The 16,773-nt window shown below is 46.3% G+C and overlaps 1 protein-coding gene across 6 annotated transcripts in view; it reads right to left on the reverse strand.

Annotated features, from left to right (window-relative positions):
• LOC135898924 (uncharacterized) overlaps nucleotides 1–16,773 on the reverse strand; it is a 172,291-nt gene that overhangs the window by 68,127 nt on the left and 87,391 nt on the right. For 4 of the 6 annotated variants that reach the window (XM_070526733.1, XM_070526732.1, XM_070526730.1 and 1 more), the window contains exon 1: nucleotides 5,017–5,134. The exons of the other annotated variants lie outside the window; for them this stretch is intronic. The gene's annotated coding sequence lies outside the window, so the exon portion shown is untranslated. Of the gene's footprint in view, nucleotides 1–5,016; nucleotides 5,135–16,773 lie in introns of those variants that run through there. 6 annotated transcript variants of the gene reach the window in all.

The raw sequence follows: 16,773 nt of genomic DNA on the forward strand, positions 1-16,773 counted from the left end.
CGAGAGCAGTGACCCCTGATGTGTGCCTGCGCTGGTAACAACATTAATATGTGATGACCGTATGGGCCCATTCCCACTGTCACTACACGCTCCTTGAGAAAGGCTCGTACGCAATTTATATACGGGACCCACAGTGGGAGTGCCCCACATTCTCAAGGATGAGCGAATGGGAAACGTTATCTAATGCTCCGTTGACATCAAGTGCCAAAAGAGGGCGCGTGTGCGAGCTGAGGGGGGGGGGGGGGGCAACGAGATCCTCTTTAATCTGACGAAGAACATTGTGAGGGTACAAATGGGGGCGAATTCCTAAGTGTGTTAGGGAGAAGCTCTTGTGCATCTCCAAGAAAGGTTGGAGGCGTTTTAAGATTACATACTCAAGCAGCTTTCAAATGTACGATGTGAAGTAAATCGGCCGTGCCGGTATGCCAGTGCTGATTGCACATAGCACAGAACGTTTCCAGGTCCTCAGTCGGGAGATTTCCGGCAGAATATATTGCATCCCATCGTCACCGAGTGCCATGTTCCTGTACATGTCTGCGAGTGCGGCTTTCATATTATGGACAGTTATGTCAGTGCCTAGCGGGTCACTTTCTGCTGTCAGTGCCTAGGGGGTCACTTTCTTAGCTTGGCTTAGAGCCATGGGGAGGCACCTGTGTTCAAGGTTCTTCAGGAGCTGGTTTCCGTCTCCTCCCTACTGGTGGAGGAGTATTTGAAGCGGCGCATTTTTATGCGATTTCGTGTTTCTCGTATCTATTAGTGACCAAAGGATGAACCCAGGTTCTCGCGGTGCCCAGCGTACAAATTACCTTACCACAAAACGTATGGCAGCTAACATTCCGCATATTCGTGGGCTGCTCTGGAGATTTGGGATATTCGGATGGCGAATTTTAGATTGAGTGTTTGCACTTCCCCCGTTTTGTGAGACCTCGGCGCTCGTCCCACGGATGTAAGACATGCCGGCCCACCTCGGAGGTCTCTGTCGTCGTGGTTATGCGGATAATTGATTTGTTTAGATCGTTGCGTAAATCCATGAGCCAACTAAGATAAATTTGGGGGCTGCGATCTCCTGTTTCTCGATTTCTGCGGGTTTTGCGGAGTTTGGTCCAACTTGTAATCAAGGTTTTCTTTTCAGCACGTTTGTAATTTGTGCCATTGATGTGGATGACTATAATGCGGTGATCGCTACCCAGCCTCTCGCCAGTGCTCAGCCACTTGCACTGAACTCTTCTCGTGAAAGTCAGATCAGGGCAAGTGTCTTTCACGAACACTAGTGCCATGGCGAGCAGGCTTGGTATGATCGGTTATGAGGGTGAATCGGTGATTATGTGTGAGGTCTCAAATTCAGGTGCCCTTTTGTGTCTTAATGCGATATCCCCAGGCCACGTATGTAGCATTGAAATCACCGCACAACCCAGACTGTGCGCCCATCTTGAATTCTGTGACTAGGTAATGGAAATTTTCCCAGCGAGCACGAGGTGCACTGTATACATCTAAGATGTACAGGCGCATGACCGCGGGGACAATTTCAATGATTTAATGAGGGATGTCTGACGTTGGAATAGTATGTGTATAGGGGAGTTTCCAGGACACGAGCGCACAAACTTTCGCTTTGTACGAGCCCCTTACGGTCCCGTAGCCACTGATTGGAGCAAGTGCGGCGCCCGGCTCTTGGAGATTTATGATGTCCGGCGGTTCTGACGCTGCGGCAACGTACTGTTGCAGCGAGACCCGTTTAGATTGGCAACACCCCCCCCCCCCCAATTCGATTGCCACATCGCCAGTCCCGCCGTTCTATTTTACATTTGCATTGCAGGAGCCACCAATCTGTAGTTGTGCTCGGCGAACAAACGGGTGAGCACGCTCACTTCTCACTAGTGACGGCGCTGAGGTTGGTGTAGGGCGCGTGACTAGTGAGGATGAGGAGGAGGACTTAGAGGGAAGGCGTTGAGCCATGGCTTTTCTCACGCTCTGCTTGAATAGATTGGTAATTTCATGAAGCATTGATTTCAGTACCTTGGTTTGGAAGTCGGGGAAGGCGGGACGGATCATTACTTCGACCTCCGTGAGAATGCTTTCTGCAACTCCTGTATAGCCCGGTGTAATTCTCGTCGAAGCTCATGCTGGAGGTCGCGACACAATGCAGTTGTGGACTGGGGAGGTATCTTGGCGTGAGAGGCCTGTGATTAGGATTGGGTTGGTGGTAGGGACTGAGTTTGGCATGAGGTTGAGGGAGATTTGCTCAGTGAAGGTCGCGGGTCCTCCGCCCAACTTAACCATCTAGGTCTGGCCGGCTCCTCGGACGCTGCTAATGGTAGCTGTTGCGGTAGTGGTGGCGGCATTTTCTTGGCCGGTGGTGGTGAGGATTCGATGATGATGATGATAATGATGATGACAATGATGATGAAGAAGAAGAAGAAGAAGACGAAATGATGATTAAGATGATAGTGGTCCCCTCTCGCGGTTGTTGGAACAGTGCTCAGGACCTCGGCTCCGGGATGGCGACCGGGATTTGGGTCCGCGATCGGTTCCGTCGCTGTCTGGATTGGGCCAGAGGACGGTGCTGTTGCCATTTTTGTTTCTCTAGTTCCTGTCGCACTCGTTTCTTGATGGGTGACTTTCGTGGCAGGCTCGGACAGTGGGTATCGGTGGTCCGGTGATCACCTTTCCACGTTAGGCACCGAGGCTGGCACTCAGGAGCTGATGAAGATCGGTGTTGGACGGGTTTTCAGTCCCATATGTGGTGCTAGCGCTTGATCTGTGGTGTGAGGCAGACGTCACCGGGTTGGCCCACTGTGAGGCAGAAGCCGCACACCTGGGCCGTCGGGTGTGTATGTAACATCTGTACTCGGTCCCATGATACCTCACGTAGCACGGTTCCTTGAGGCCAGCAAATGTAATGATGGTAGTGGCTGTTCACTCCATCATGCAAGCACAGAGGATTTCTACTCCAGATGCCAACAGGTGGCCTAAAAGTTTGGCTGCTGTAATCCCTGAGCCACAGACAAAATCTGGCGGCCTTTGCTCCTTAAATATGTGACTCTGCCTAGGCACTACGGAGGAGGTTTCTGAGCGCGTGTGGTATGCGTTTGTCCCCCTAGACGTGCCGGTATTGCGGAGTGCGGTCGAGTTTGTTTACGCTCCGCGGCTGGCTCACTGAGCGGTGAGGCAGTGGGCATGGACGCCCCACTTGGTAATGGCTGTGTCTGAAAGGGCAAGGTTCTGACTTGTGTGGTATAAGTCGCGGGTAACATTTTGCGTTGCGACGATACATTGGATTTTTTTACAAACACTGCTCCGGGAGGGCACATGTAACCGGCGAACTAAGACATCAGGAGAGCACCTCAAATTATAATAAAGCATGCGGCACAGGATCTCCAGGGAACCCAAGGGGTAGCGGGGTATGAAAACTGGAAGCAGGGTGGCCCGTGTGTAGGGGACACGGAGGCCGAAACATGCCAGGGGTTGTGCGTATAAAAAATTGCCTCTCCGCCACAGCTGACAGCCGAGTTTTTATGCGAATTTATAGCTATAAACTTATATCTCATAAATCCCTGGCACGCGGAAGCCTCGGCGAGCCCCAACCCACGGACCAGTCCGACTTCCAGTTCTGGTGTCCGCGTTGCCACTTTGGTGTCCTGGAGGCGCCGCCTATAATGCGAAATAATGGCACATTGTTTTATTAGGTAAAAAAAACACAATCGAATATATGAAATTACGTCCAGCCGCCAACTTGTGACGCTAAGTTCAGCACAACCGCACCCCGCGACTTCATCCGGCATGGCAATAGGGACAAACACATACAACACGGGCTGCTCAGTATCTATCTATCTATCTATCTATCTATCTATCTATCTATCTATCTATCTATCTATCTATCTATCTATCTATCTATCTATCTATCTATCTATCTATCTATCTATCTATCTATCTATCTATCTATCTATCTATCTATCTATCTATCTATCTATCTATCTATCTATCTATCTATCTATCTATCTATCTATCTGTCTGTCTGTCTGTCTGTCTGTCTGTCTGTCTGTCTGTCTGTCTGTCTGTCTGTCTGTCTGTCTGCCTGCCTGCCTGTCTGTCTGTCTGTCTGTCTGTCTGTCTGTCTGTCTGTCTATCTATCTATCTATCTATCTATCTATCTATCTATCTATCTATCTATCTATCTATCTATCTATCTATCTATCTATCTATCTATCTATCTATCTATCTATCTATCTCTCTCTCTCTCTCTCTCTCTCTCTCTCTCTATATATATATATATATATATATATATATATATATATATATATATATATATATATATATATATATATATATATATATATATATATGGATGGTCCACAATGCACTTTTACGTTGAATTATGTCATATGTGCTGCTGCAAACTTTAATGAAGTAAAATTGAGCGTTCGCTCCTAAAAGATGTCTGTGGCACACAAACACACACACATTTATATATATATATATAAATGTGTGTGTGTGTATGTGTGTGTGTGTGTTTGTGTGCCACAAACATCTTTTAGAAGCGAACGCTCAATTTTACTTCATTAAAGTTTGCAGCAGCACATATGACATAATTCAACGTAAAAGTGCATTGTGGACCATTCCCCTCATGAGTTTTACATGGTAATAAAGTACGAGTGCCTTAGCGTTAGTACTGACACTCTCAAGGCACCCTCAGCGGTTATTTGTTGTGTGCCTATTCATTATTCAAAACAATATCACTGCACGGCGTGCCACGTCGTCGCAAGAAATTAGGGAATTCGGCAGAGCAATCGCTCAGTGCAATAAAAAAGAATAAAGGAACTAGTTAACACCCTTTCTCAGGCGAGAAGTCCCTTGGTCTCCCCTCTTTTAGCGTAAAGCATTTCTGTTCTCCGGGCCACTAGGCCTAACATTCAGCCGGCTTGCTGTGCAACAGCACTGCAGCTAGATACAAGGGCGGAGACGCAAACTGGAAGCCAGAACCCTGCCACGCTCCGTAGTAGGCAAGAAGACAGCACTCACCCATAACGATCGATGCTCTGGTCGGGCCTGTGCTTTACCGAAGGAGTGAACACGGTGCTTCGAGTTCGCGAGTCGGAGCTGAAGAAGAAGATGGTGTTGACGATGAAGCCTCAGTTAATGGCACAAACCCACTGTGGGGGATAGGTCACGAATCGGGTGCTAATAAGATTCAATAAATCAAATAAAATAAATTGCTTTATAAATAAATAACACGAAAAAGAAAGGAAAACAAATAATCCAAAATGCAAAATAAACTATGAATACATGAGGTAAAGTATTGATCAATACTATAGTAAGCCTTGCGTTGATAGGAATGTTAAAAAGAAAAAAGCCAAAAAAAGGATGTACTTAAACTTGAGTAAGGTAAATTATGAATAATAATAGTAAGATTTAAACTGTGAATATGTGCTTTAATTTTTTTGAATTTTCTACACTGCAGTGGAAATAAATCAATTCTTGAAACTAAAAACTATTAACAAGGCATTCTTTTTTTTTTTGCCCCACATAGAAATTTATAAATGGCTAGGCAAACGTTCCTGTGGCTATATCTCTAAGGTGTTGCTTCAAGGGAGATTATAACAGTGCTGCTTAAAACTAATCCTAAATTTTGAAGAGGAATTTCTAGACATAGTTTTGGATGAGTAGAAAACCGCCGGCATGATAATAAAAAATGATCTATAGCTACGTTGAAGTGTAGCACACCAGCTTGTTCTTATTCTTCTTCCAGCTGCTGTTGATGATAATAGTTCTCACGGAAGCTGTGTACCCCCTAAGGGGGAAATGCGACTGGAGGTAGTGTGGGAGAAATGCGTATTCTAATAGGCCAAATGATACACGTAAATTGAAGGATTCCAAAATCTATATAGTGCACGCCTTCGCAGTAAGGTTACCAGCATTCGTACTACTCATTTTGCACTTTCTAAATTGTACAACAGCATTGTAATACATATGCTCTGTCTACTGTAAAGCAAAATTACAAAAGAGCCAATACCAAATTAGAGACCAAAGACGCTATCAATTTGAAGAATCATTTGATTTTATTGAAATGAATAATGAGCAGACAAGTGTGAAGATAAAAATTTTGAGTTACCATGGAAATGCGTTTGTGATTCCTAAAGGTCCAACAAAACACAGCAAGCATCCTTTTTGCTATTAGCTGGTAGGCTGACAAGGAAGAACCAAGCGAACAATCGCAGTTGCAGCGTATCACATAAGTGTGTAGGCAACAACACATTGCTCTGTGGGAAATTGGCCACGAATCGGGTTGTGTGAAGGAGAAAAAAATATAAAGCCAACCTTTAAATATAAACATAAGATAGTAGCGATTTATTATTACTACTATATTATTATTTATCACAAAAGAGCGACCATAGTTCTGATAGGGCCAGCGGTCTCGCAGGCAGAAGTTCACTAGCCTAAAGCAGTTGATTCCAGTACAGTCAAGCCGTCGGGCAGAACACGGCAGGAAGGTAGAATAATGATAAAATGACATTCCAGCAATATCCAGCATAGCTGAAAACATGAAATAAAAGTCAACAAATGGATAGCACATAATGTCAGCTAAGTGATCTGAGAAAATATTTACCAGTTTCATTAGTCCCTGCTTTTTATCATTCAAATACCATTCCTGAAACTTCACAGCGCTTGCTGGAAATAAGAAGCGCACATACAAAGTATAGTCTGTTAAATGCAGTGCCAAATAGCATAGCGAAAGGACTAACTGAAGAGGAACGTTTAGGCGAAGCTCGCAAAAGAAATGTGCCCTAACCCTGATATGATGAAGAAGAGGAGGAACTGCAACGACAGATTTGGCTGCGTTTCAGAATGTCAACCCTTTGAGTGAAAACTTCTCTAAAACACGACAGATAAAGCTGGTGCTCATGAGGCTTCATCACCGTGTTCTAACACATCCACAGACCTGATCTGTGAGGCAGTTCATTGTCTCTGTTTTTTTTTAACTTCTAACCGTTTTTTAGTGATTTGTTGGCGCTTGCCCTTCCTAAGGATGAGCGCATTGAAAATTACTCTGCGCCAGCTTGGCCTGCACCTGAATGTTCCTTTATTGTCTTTGGGAAAATCAGGAGCTCCCAAACAGGACGTGTGCAATACCATAGAAATCTTCAGTTGTGAATACCGCGACAGAATTGCTCACTGTTCTCTTATTTACTTCTGTCTTGGTCTGTTACCGTAGTTGAATATTCATTTTTAGGGCGCAGAAATTGTATAATCCGCATCTTAGTGTCAAATCCCACTTTGTTCTTTATGGTGCCTGTTTGTTTTTCTAAACCTTCAAAAGACAATATAATTGAACAGATGATTCCTTTCCGTCATTTATGTGATTAGGCCTGACCGTCTAACTGTTAAACAAGCAGTGGAAGCATGTGCCGACGGCGACTGATATCTGTCCCAACATTGTTTCAACTACGAATTGCAATACAATGGCAAAATTGTAGCTACACAGCTCCAATTTGCTCTCGTTAAAGCTACGGGGAACCAATTCGGCAGGAATTGACGTGCACCAGCGATAACCTGTATACTGTAGTAGGCCAGCTGAGTTATTGGATTTAGAGCAAAGATATTGCAAGTGGATTTGAGCAAGGCTGGCGCTAAAGTAGCACGTCACTTTTTTCTTCGCCTCGCTTAAGTCCTCCAACATTAGCGATGGCCTACTTTTTGAAGGGACATCAAAGCCAAATACTAAGCTGACGTAGAGTCTTAAAACACCATTCCAACAACTTGAAAGCGCTTGTTTGGCGCCAAGAAAAGACTTACTATTTGAGAAAATCGCGTCTGGAGAGTCTTTTCACCTTTAGCAGAATTCAAATGAGCCGTTACCAAGCAGGGAGTGGTGACGTTGCACACACCATCACCGCCCTTTATCGCTGCCGATGAGTAAAACAGCGCCCGCCTGATGGAGCTGCTGTTTGTGGCGCAAAACGCGAACTTGCGGCCACGGAGAAACAGTGCCAACAAATATGGTTGAAATCCTTGCTGCACCTTCTCTTAGTGAAGTGGCGTGGAACGTTCGGAAATCCACAACCCTCGCACGAATATGGTGTTCTTTGCTACTTGCAGTTTCTGTGAGTTCGGCGAGCAAGCAAAATCGGCGCAGAACTACCCGATAACGACACTACATAAACGCAAAAGCGCGGGCGACGCACAGTGGATAAACAAAAGCTTTCTGAGGCCTGCGTCACTGTCAGCGGTAACGTCAATAAGCTCTTTTTATTTTCTAAAATGCAAAAAGAGCTGGACAATAGCATTTTCTTTCGTATTGCTATGGAATAGAATAATGTTTGTATTATGAGTGGCAGAGTACTAGTGACATTGCGTTGGGGGGCGTTGAAGCATCAAACGCTACCTGAGTATTATCACCACAATTATTATACGCCTTCGATCGCAGGATTTGTTGAATAAAGCGAATAGTTTTTCAGAAGCTTTCGGCTTTTTGATACCATTGACAATACTCGATCGTTACTGCCTAACTATAACTGTATTTTAGAAGAGGCTGCTGTCAATAGGAGGCGCCTGATACTCCATCTTATTTAATGTAAAGATATCGCCCAAAGGCATGGCCATAGAAGCAGCAGTCTGTAGAAAGCAGGAATCTAGTGACGTCATTTCTAAAGCACAGAAAGTGTGGCTGTTTACAATACATATATCTACTCGGGAAATTAGAAACGAGGTTCCACTTGTGAGCACACTGCATGCATGGCCCCCGTGAAGAGGGGCTCCACAGCCATGAAAACAGGAAGAGAGAGAGAGAGAGAGAAGACATGTGGATGTTCTTCCAACACTGACATGTATACTGAATATTTGGGGGCGGGAAAACTGATAAGAAGTCTCTTGCGGTTGGGCATAGGAAAGGGCAACGGTAGTCTTACAGGAGTACGGCCCAGCGTGGACTGTCTTGTAGCATAGGTAACCGTTGCTTGAACAAATAAATAGGCCTAACTTTCCAGAGAAGAATTCATTTATGTTCCAGAAAGCAGAATAGAGGAAATAAACAATACCTTACCGCAGATGTCTGCTGAACATTTGTGCTGCTACAGCTCATTGTAAAATGCGTTTACCACTTTATATAACTCCATCAGAGCACTCGACAAACGTCACCTTCATGAACAGATCAATGCCGGACTACAGAAATACGAGGGCGAATCAGAAAGCCTTTGTCCCTGTTTTTCACAATTGAAAAGAACGTAGATAGAGATAACTACAAATATACGTACTATTTTACGTACCTTACACTACTTTACACATAATCCCGACACTGGTTCAGACATTTGTTCCATTGCAGCGCCCGCGACAATCGCGGCCTCCCCGAACGCTCATTGTCATGCAAGTCATCACGACCCCTTTGCGATCTCACAACACCACCACCTCACACTTCTTAAAGCGAGATATCCTCCCTAATAGGCCGGTTGCATTTCCCTGTGGATTTTGATGGGCGTTACACCCTTGCCCCAAAGAAAACATATCGCACCTCGCTGCTGGTTCACCGTGGACATTCGAAGCACAGCCTCCATCCTCAATACCTGACAGTAGCTCCGTGGCGTGGAGCTACCGGAATATAAGGCCAGGCCGGTCCAAAAAAAGCCGATCGCTCGGAGTGGATATGTTGACTTTGCATTTACAACGGTAACTTGACTAGAAAAGACAGGGGCAAAAGCTGTCTGATTCTGCTCATATTTAGAGTGAATAGTGCAATGTCCGATCCTTTAATTGTTTATGGTGACTAGGGACGATTATTTACCAGCTACCTCGTAAAAAAATAAGGTCAAGTGTGACATACAGGTCAGATGTCAGGGAGCACCGACCGGCGTGACACCGATTTTGCAGCAGCGAAATTTCATTTTCTTTTGCTGCGTCAAGTTCTACCTGCAAGTCAAGGGGCTACAGCGGTGCGGCGGGTGGATTGCAATGTGAGTTTTCGCACCGGCTGAACTTTGTATGTGCCTCCTCGTGATGCCGTGTCCGTTTGTGAGAAACGCAAAGCAGACTGTTAACCCAATTGAATGCGAGTTTGGGCTCACACGAGTGATGCTTTGCCAGTGTCCACGTGAGTGCTCACACAGGCCTTGGCTTTAGTGTACAAAGAAAATTGCAATGGCAGCAATGAACAGCGAACGTGCGTGCTTGATGCGCATCATGTATTTGCAATTGATTTGCTTTGCCTCCATATAAGATTTGTAGATTTTACTCAGAGTAGCGATATCTTGGCTGACTTGAGGAGCAGCGTTTATGAGAAGCAAGCTCTGCTACTTCTGTTTATGAAAAAGAATTAACTGAAACGAACTGGATAGAAGGGAAGCTGGACAACTGTCCATCTTAATGCATTTTCAGGGCAGAATTTAGCGCACTTTGGCACGTAGTGACTGCCTAGGAACATATTGCAGAGCAGCTCCATGACAATCACTTCACTGCATTGTGTAATTTTGTGTCTACAGAATTTGTTACAGCAAAACAGAGTGTGCATGAGACGGCGACATGAAGAAAGCAAGAAACGCAGGAATGCTGTTATCATGAGTTGACTTCAATCTGGACTCTCATGTAGGCTGCACATCGTGAAAGGTCGAAACTTTAGATGACGTGGACATGTCAGTCGGTGTATTCATCTTGTTTGGAAGTGTTTCTTTAGGTCCTGCAAACTGATGCAATCTGGATTATGTGAGCGGGGGCATCACCATAGGAATCAGGAGCCAACGATGAAGGCGGATACCGTGAGGATGAAAATAAGAACAAACATATGGAAATCCCTGTTACTAGGTAGGGACTTATTCATACCAACTTGAGCTTAAGCGCAAGAGAGCACGTAGGGCAACATAGAGACGAAGACACAACGGTGCGAACAACAGCATTTTGGTTAACAAATATGTCCTATGGTACAATAGGAAGAAAAAGCCGCCGTCACAGTGTAGCTTACTTTTTGGCATAATCATCCACCACAGGCCGCTACCACAACACGAACAAATTTCCTTTTTTACAGGGAAGCTATTACGGGCGAGTTCCATCAGGAATGTGTCCGTGTAGACACAAAACTATCACCATAGAGAAAGAAATTATGCTATCACCATGATTGGCTCCATCGTCGTCGTAGTCATCCACAGCTGGCTGTTAAGCGCCCGTCGGCGCGACTGCGTGAACGAGCTCATGCCACTGCTCCCGCGTTCACAGTCGTCATTAATAACTATTTAATTAATTTATAAACTATACGACGAAACCAATTTTACAGCGAAGCTGTTAAGGGCTGATTCCCCCATAATTTTGGCCCTGTGTAGGCACAAAAATCCCCATGCTTGGTCCGATCCTGAAGATAGTGCAATGCCGGGCTGATCCGCGATGAAAGTGAAGTAAGCGTTAAGTACTCCCCACGCGTGGGCCGATCACGAAGGTAGTGCAATTTCCGGCCGACCCGCGGTGGAGGTGAAGCAGGTGCTAATTCATTTATTCATTCATCATTCATTAAACTTTATTTTGCGAAAGAAGTCGGAGTCGACATAGGCAGGGCCCTCAGTCTAGGGCCCCGCTGGACCAGTTGAATAAGGGCTAGTTGCTCCCCAGGAACCGAGCTGGCGAGTAATACCTCCCACTGCTCCTTATTAAGGATGCCGACATGTAGCTGTTTGTCTACTTCAACGGCATTGTTGGGACAATCCCATGGCATATCAAACAGAGTTAGCTTTCCACCACACCTTGGCCACTCAGCCTTGCATGTTTCGAGAAATAATTTGTTCAACGATTTATGATTATAAAATACGCTCGCTCGTATTTTACGGAGATCGTTGGCTTCCGTATTGTTCAGTGATTTGTGAGGTGGATCGAATGTGCGTCGGTCGATTCTCTGACACGTGAGGAAGTCTCTGCTAGAATTGGGGATATGAGTGTGTTAAAGTGCGATCACCTAGCCTTGCTCAGTTGGGAAGTTCTCGATCTAGGGTGTTGGCTCTCTCGTTGCCCCGAAACCCGGTGTGTTCGGAGCACCATATGACTTTATGGTAATGTTTACGGTTAGTAGGAAAGTAGGTGAACCAAACCTTTTATGAAGAGTTTACATGCACCCTGGGAGTTTGATAAGATGACGGAGCCATTGTCAGCTTTATCCTGCAATCTAATGGCGTTGGCAATATCTGCCGCTTCCGCTTCTGCCGTAGAAGTGGTGACGATTCGATTACAGTGGTTAAGGTATAAGTTGTGATCGACCGCTGCGTAAATGAATCCTCTCTTGTAGGATAATTGTGCTGCATCTACATACATGACGTCGGGATTATCCACGTACATATTGGTGAGCGCCTTGACTCTGGCATCTCTTATGTACAGGTGTCGGCTGTGATGCATGTTTTTGGAAGGGGTGCTATATAGTTGTGTTCTGCAATTATTATGCCTCTTCTAAGTCCTTGTTAACATATGTTGGATGCTGGGGGTAGCCCGCTCTCTTGAGGATAGCCCTGCCAGAGTGGGTCCCGCTGAGGCGCTGTCGTTGAGGAAGGGGTACGGCAGCTTTAGTTCAGCATGGCTATTGTATGCCACGGGAGACAGGATCTTGTCCGTGGCCATATGCTTGGGAAGACCAACAGCAGGTTTCTAAGCATACCTGATATTAACTTCGGCTTTCTCCTCGTCCGCCTTCCTTGTCTTGTGGTACGGAAGGCTATAGGGGATTCTGCTTACTACCAGTGCGTGGATGAGACTAAGAGTGTCTTCTTCCTTCATGCCTGTCCGATAGCGGTTAATCTTTTGATCATTTTGGCAATCTGTTTAGTGATTGTGGTTAGCAGGTCTAGAGTGTGTCTGGCGCATCGGTTGTTCTGGATTCGGAAACTCAGGGTGCGTACGATATCCGCTTCTCTGACTGTGTGTCCGCCCACTTAGATATTGATGGGAACATTTCTTTTTTATCGTTGATTGGGGATGCTTATCACTCGACTTCTCTGTTGCGCATTGGAGCACGCTGCTTTTGGCGAAGGAGGACATTGCATTTGTTGCTTGTTGAAGAGTGTCCTCCGTGTAACCGACAGTGTGCGTGTTCGCCCAGATAGTGATATTGTGAGTGTACAGTGTGTAGCCTAGATCTTTTATTTGGTCCAGGGGTATGGTGTAGGATTTGGAGTCGAGCTTGTAGGATGATCGGAGGAACTTGGGGCGACAGGACTAGGCGAGCAGGATTTATTTGCAGTATTCACATTTTGAACAAGTGATACGTTTCCACAGTCTAGCATGACTCCCAAATGGAGCCCGCAAGAGGAAGCATACAGCAGACGAGCACACAGCTCATGATTACATTGACGAGCACAGAGCAAGACGACGGGCACGCACTAGCAGCCGACAACAGCCGTTTTTAAACAGTTCGTGTTCCCTAGATCCCTAGATGAGACAAAACATTCGACGCCATCGTAAACAAGCCGCCTCTCTGCGGGAAGGTTTACACACACACGTACGCACTTTTACGGCACTCGGCGCTGACCTTCGCAACGCAGACGTCGTGTTGTCCATTGTCCTGCGTCCCCGTAGCCAGGTGGTCACACCCGACCCCAGGCGGTGCCTCCAAATTCCAGAGCGGACCTCACAGAGTGGCCTCCGCCACTGCCCATTGTCGGGCATCTTCAAAGGCCCGTGAAAAGCCACCGCAAGGCATCTCCTTCCTGGGAATTCCGCTGCTTCAGTCGAACCGTGAAGGCGTTGGCGATTTCACTAGCAATAGCTGATCGCGTTTAGTCATGTGATGCCGAGGAGCGGTTGACACGGCACCTCGCGGTCCCTACAAAACGAGTGACCGCGGCAGGTGTTGAAGGCTTCCATGGTATCTTCGGGGAAGGCCGCTGCGCTCGCAGCTGCAGCTAGCTGCGCAAACTTGCATGTTGCCACCTTGACAGGCCATTCCTAACAATGGCTACGTTGATGGCTACGTTGAACAGGAGCTGTGATATAATGGAGCGTTGAGGTATACCCTTGTTGTGTATGTTCAACGGGTCTAATTTGGTTTGATGCAGGCCTATAGTCGACCTTCTTCCATTCGAAAAAATCTGGTATAATTAGAGAGCTTTCTAGAATCTGTCGCGTTGAGCTCGTCGAGCACCGCTTCTTGAGGCAGATTGTCGAAGGCTCCTTTCAGGTCTAAGGCTAGTATGAGGTTTTCGTTTCTTGTGCGAATCTTGGTTAGCATTTCTTCCCCGGTGAGCCAGAAGGCATCCTGTGGAAAGGGGCCTGGCTGGAACCCGACGTCACGGGGAAGTAGTGTTTGCGTTCTAGGTATCTGTGTAGTCTGGGGGTCGTCACATTTTTGAACATTTTCCCAAGACAGGACGTGAGGGATATTGGTCTAAGGGGTTCTAACGTAGGTGCTTTGCCCGGTTTAGGGATAGTGATTTTAATGACTTTTCTCCAGCTATCTGGTAACTGACGCCCGCTCCAACAGTTCTCGCTAAAGAGGTGTGTAAAAGCCTCTAGGGCTTCATCGCTGAGTTTTCATGTAATGGCGTTTCTAATCTTGTCTGAACCGGGCGCTGTGTTAATCCAGGCAACTCGTGCTGCTTGGAAGACTTCGTGCGCGCTAATGGGTGCGTCTAGGCCGGAGTTTGCTTTGCCCATGTATTTTTTTGAGCATGGAGGTATATTGTTTGTGTGGTGGTTGATGGTGGTTGGTGGTTGTATGTTGGTATGGGTCCTATGTACTTCTCCTTAAGTTTATCAATGAGTGCTTCGTTGGCAAAATGGATGGAACAGGTGTGCTATATTGTGTAGTATTCTGCTAGTCTCGTTCTTGGTTTTGCCGGGTTCTAGCACGAATGTGAGGATGTTATATGATTTTGTCGTGCATAGAGCGCTTTTCACGGGGCCACAGAATTGTAACCAATTATCTGTCGCGAGTTTCGAAGCGTCGATGTTGGCTTTTTCTAAAAGCTCGGCAATGCACTTGTATAGCTTCTTGTTTAATCTTTGTTATTTTCGTCGTCTCAGCATGCTCTTTCTGGCTTCCCGCATGTGTAGGAAATGAGAATGTTCTGCTTCTTCATCGTCATCATCATCATCATCAGCCTGTTTTACGTCTTGGAAGTGCCGGCCGCGCAGCGTTGTAACGTGGAAAGGCACGTCATGAAGATTGCTCAAAATTATTTTATGGGAAATGAAAACTAAAAAAGATACATTCCTTTCCTGGAATGTAATTAAATTCTATATACAACAGCATTGAATGAGCCACAAATTTTACTTACACCAGTGGTGTTCTCTTTCGATGAGAAATTATTGATATATTCTTCAATTTCTAGCACGCCTTTCGTCCTTTAAGCAAGTGAGGTTCGCACCTAGCGTAATTCATCTCTGTGCGTGATTATTGGTTAAGCCAGGCAATACTAGAGAGATTTTTCATAACAATTTCTGAGTCTTTGCAATTAAATTACTGGTAAAGTTAGAAATTTTGTGCACAACTGGTAAAAATCGGAGCCGTTTCTTGTTTCTTTATATTTAACATCATACATTGAGCCGTATGTGTGCGGCAAGAGCAGAACGCAGCTGAAACATTGAACGTTCCTGGAAACACTGCTTTTGTCGGCAACCGGATTGTGTTATTATCTCAGAGTGCCGCGGCGAATGCTCGCGTACAACTTTTGTTTTAGAGCGCAGCTCTTTGGCGTCCGTTCCTGGGTTTCGCGTCGTCGTCGTCGTCGGCGTTGTCGTCGTCGTCGGCGTTGTCGTCGTCGTCGGCGTTGGCCTCGTAACCAGCTCGCCGTCGAATCTGCTGCTCCGCCGCCGCGCATGCGCGCTGTCGGCTCTCCGGGCGAGGGAGGATGATGGAAAGGAGGAGGAGAGACTGTGGAGGAGGGCTGGCTACACAAATGGCTCTTTGGCGTCCGTTCCTGGGTTTCGCGTCGTCGTCGGCGTCGTCGTCGGCGTTGTCGTCGGCCTCGTAACCAGCTCGCCGACGAATCTGCTCCGCCGCCGCGCATGCGCGCTGTCGGCTCTCCGGGCGAGGGAGGATGATGGAAGGGAAGAGGAGAGACTGTGGAGGAGGGCTGGCTACACAAATGGCTCTTTGGCGTCCGTTCCTGGGTTTCGCGTCGTCGTCGGCGTTATCGTCGGCCTCGTAACCAGCTCCGCCCCCCTTTCATCCCCCCAGCGCTAGCAGCGACCGACTGATACCCCTTTCATGAGTCCGCTACCGCACTCACGAAAGACGTCGTGCACTTCCTGCAACTCGCATTAACCGTCCATCGATCCACACCGATGTTAGTAGTGGGGGACTTTAATGTTGACATAAAGACAAACAGCAATTTCCTAACACTTATGCGGGAGAACATCCCGTTCCTCTCGCTCGTAACGCGTCCCACGGCTGTGACAACCTCGCGAGGCACTTGTATAGATCTCGTCTTTGAGAATCAAGCATTGGTGTACCAAGTCGCACATATATCAGTCTGTTTCTCCGACCACAAAGCTTCCTTCATGACTGTCAAGAACTGTTAGTGGAGTCTTTGTTAAAGGAATACGTGTGAAAAATAAAAAAAAAATTCTGTGATAGCGCATACATGTGTTGCTCGATTTCTTTGCCTCAATCTATCGAAAAGGTGAAACAGCTTATTTGCTGCGCTCAAATTTCGCATTAGGAAGTAACGTAATCGTCGGTAATTTTTTCAGTTTTGGAAGTTCTTGTACAAGTACGAACAGCCGGCCAAGTTCGCGTTGTAATGTAATTATACAACAGTGCCATGGACGCACAGAGAGAAAAGAAGCAACAGGACGGTGGGCTGACATGACAGCGCACCGTCT

This window comes from Dermacentor albipictus, chromosome 10, assembly GCF_038994185.2.
Source record: "Dermacentor albipictus isolate Rhodes 1998 colony chromosome 10, USDA_Dalb.pri_finalv2, whole genome shotgun sequence".
NCBI classification, from domain to species: Eukaryota; Metazoa; Arthropoda; class Arachnida; order Ixodida; family Ixodidae; genus Dermacentor; species Dermacentor albipictus.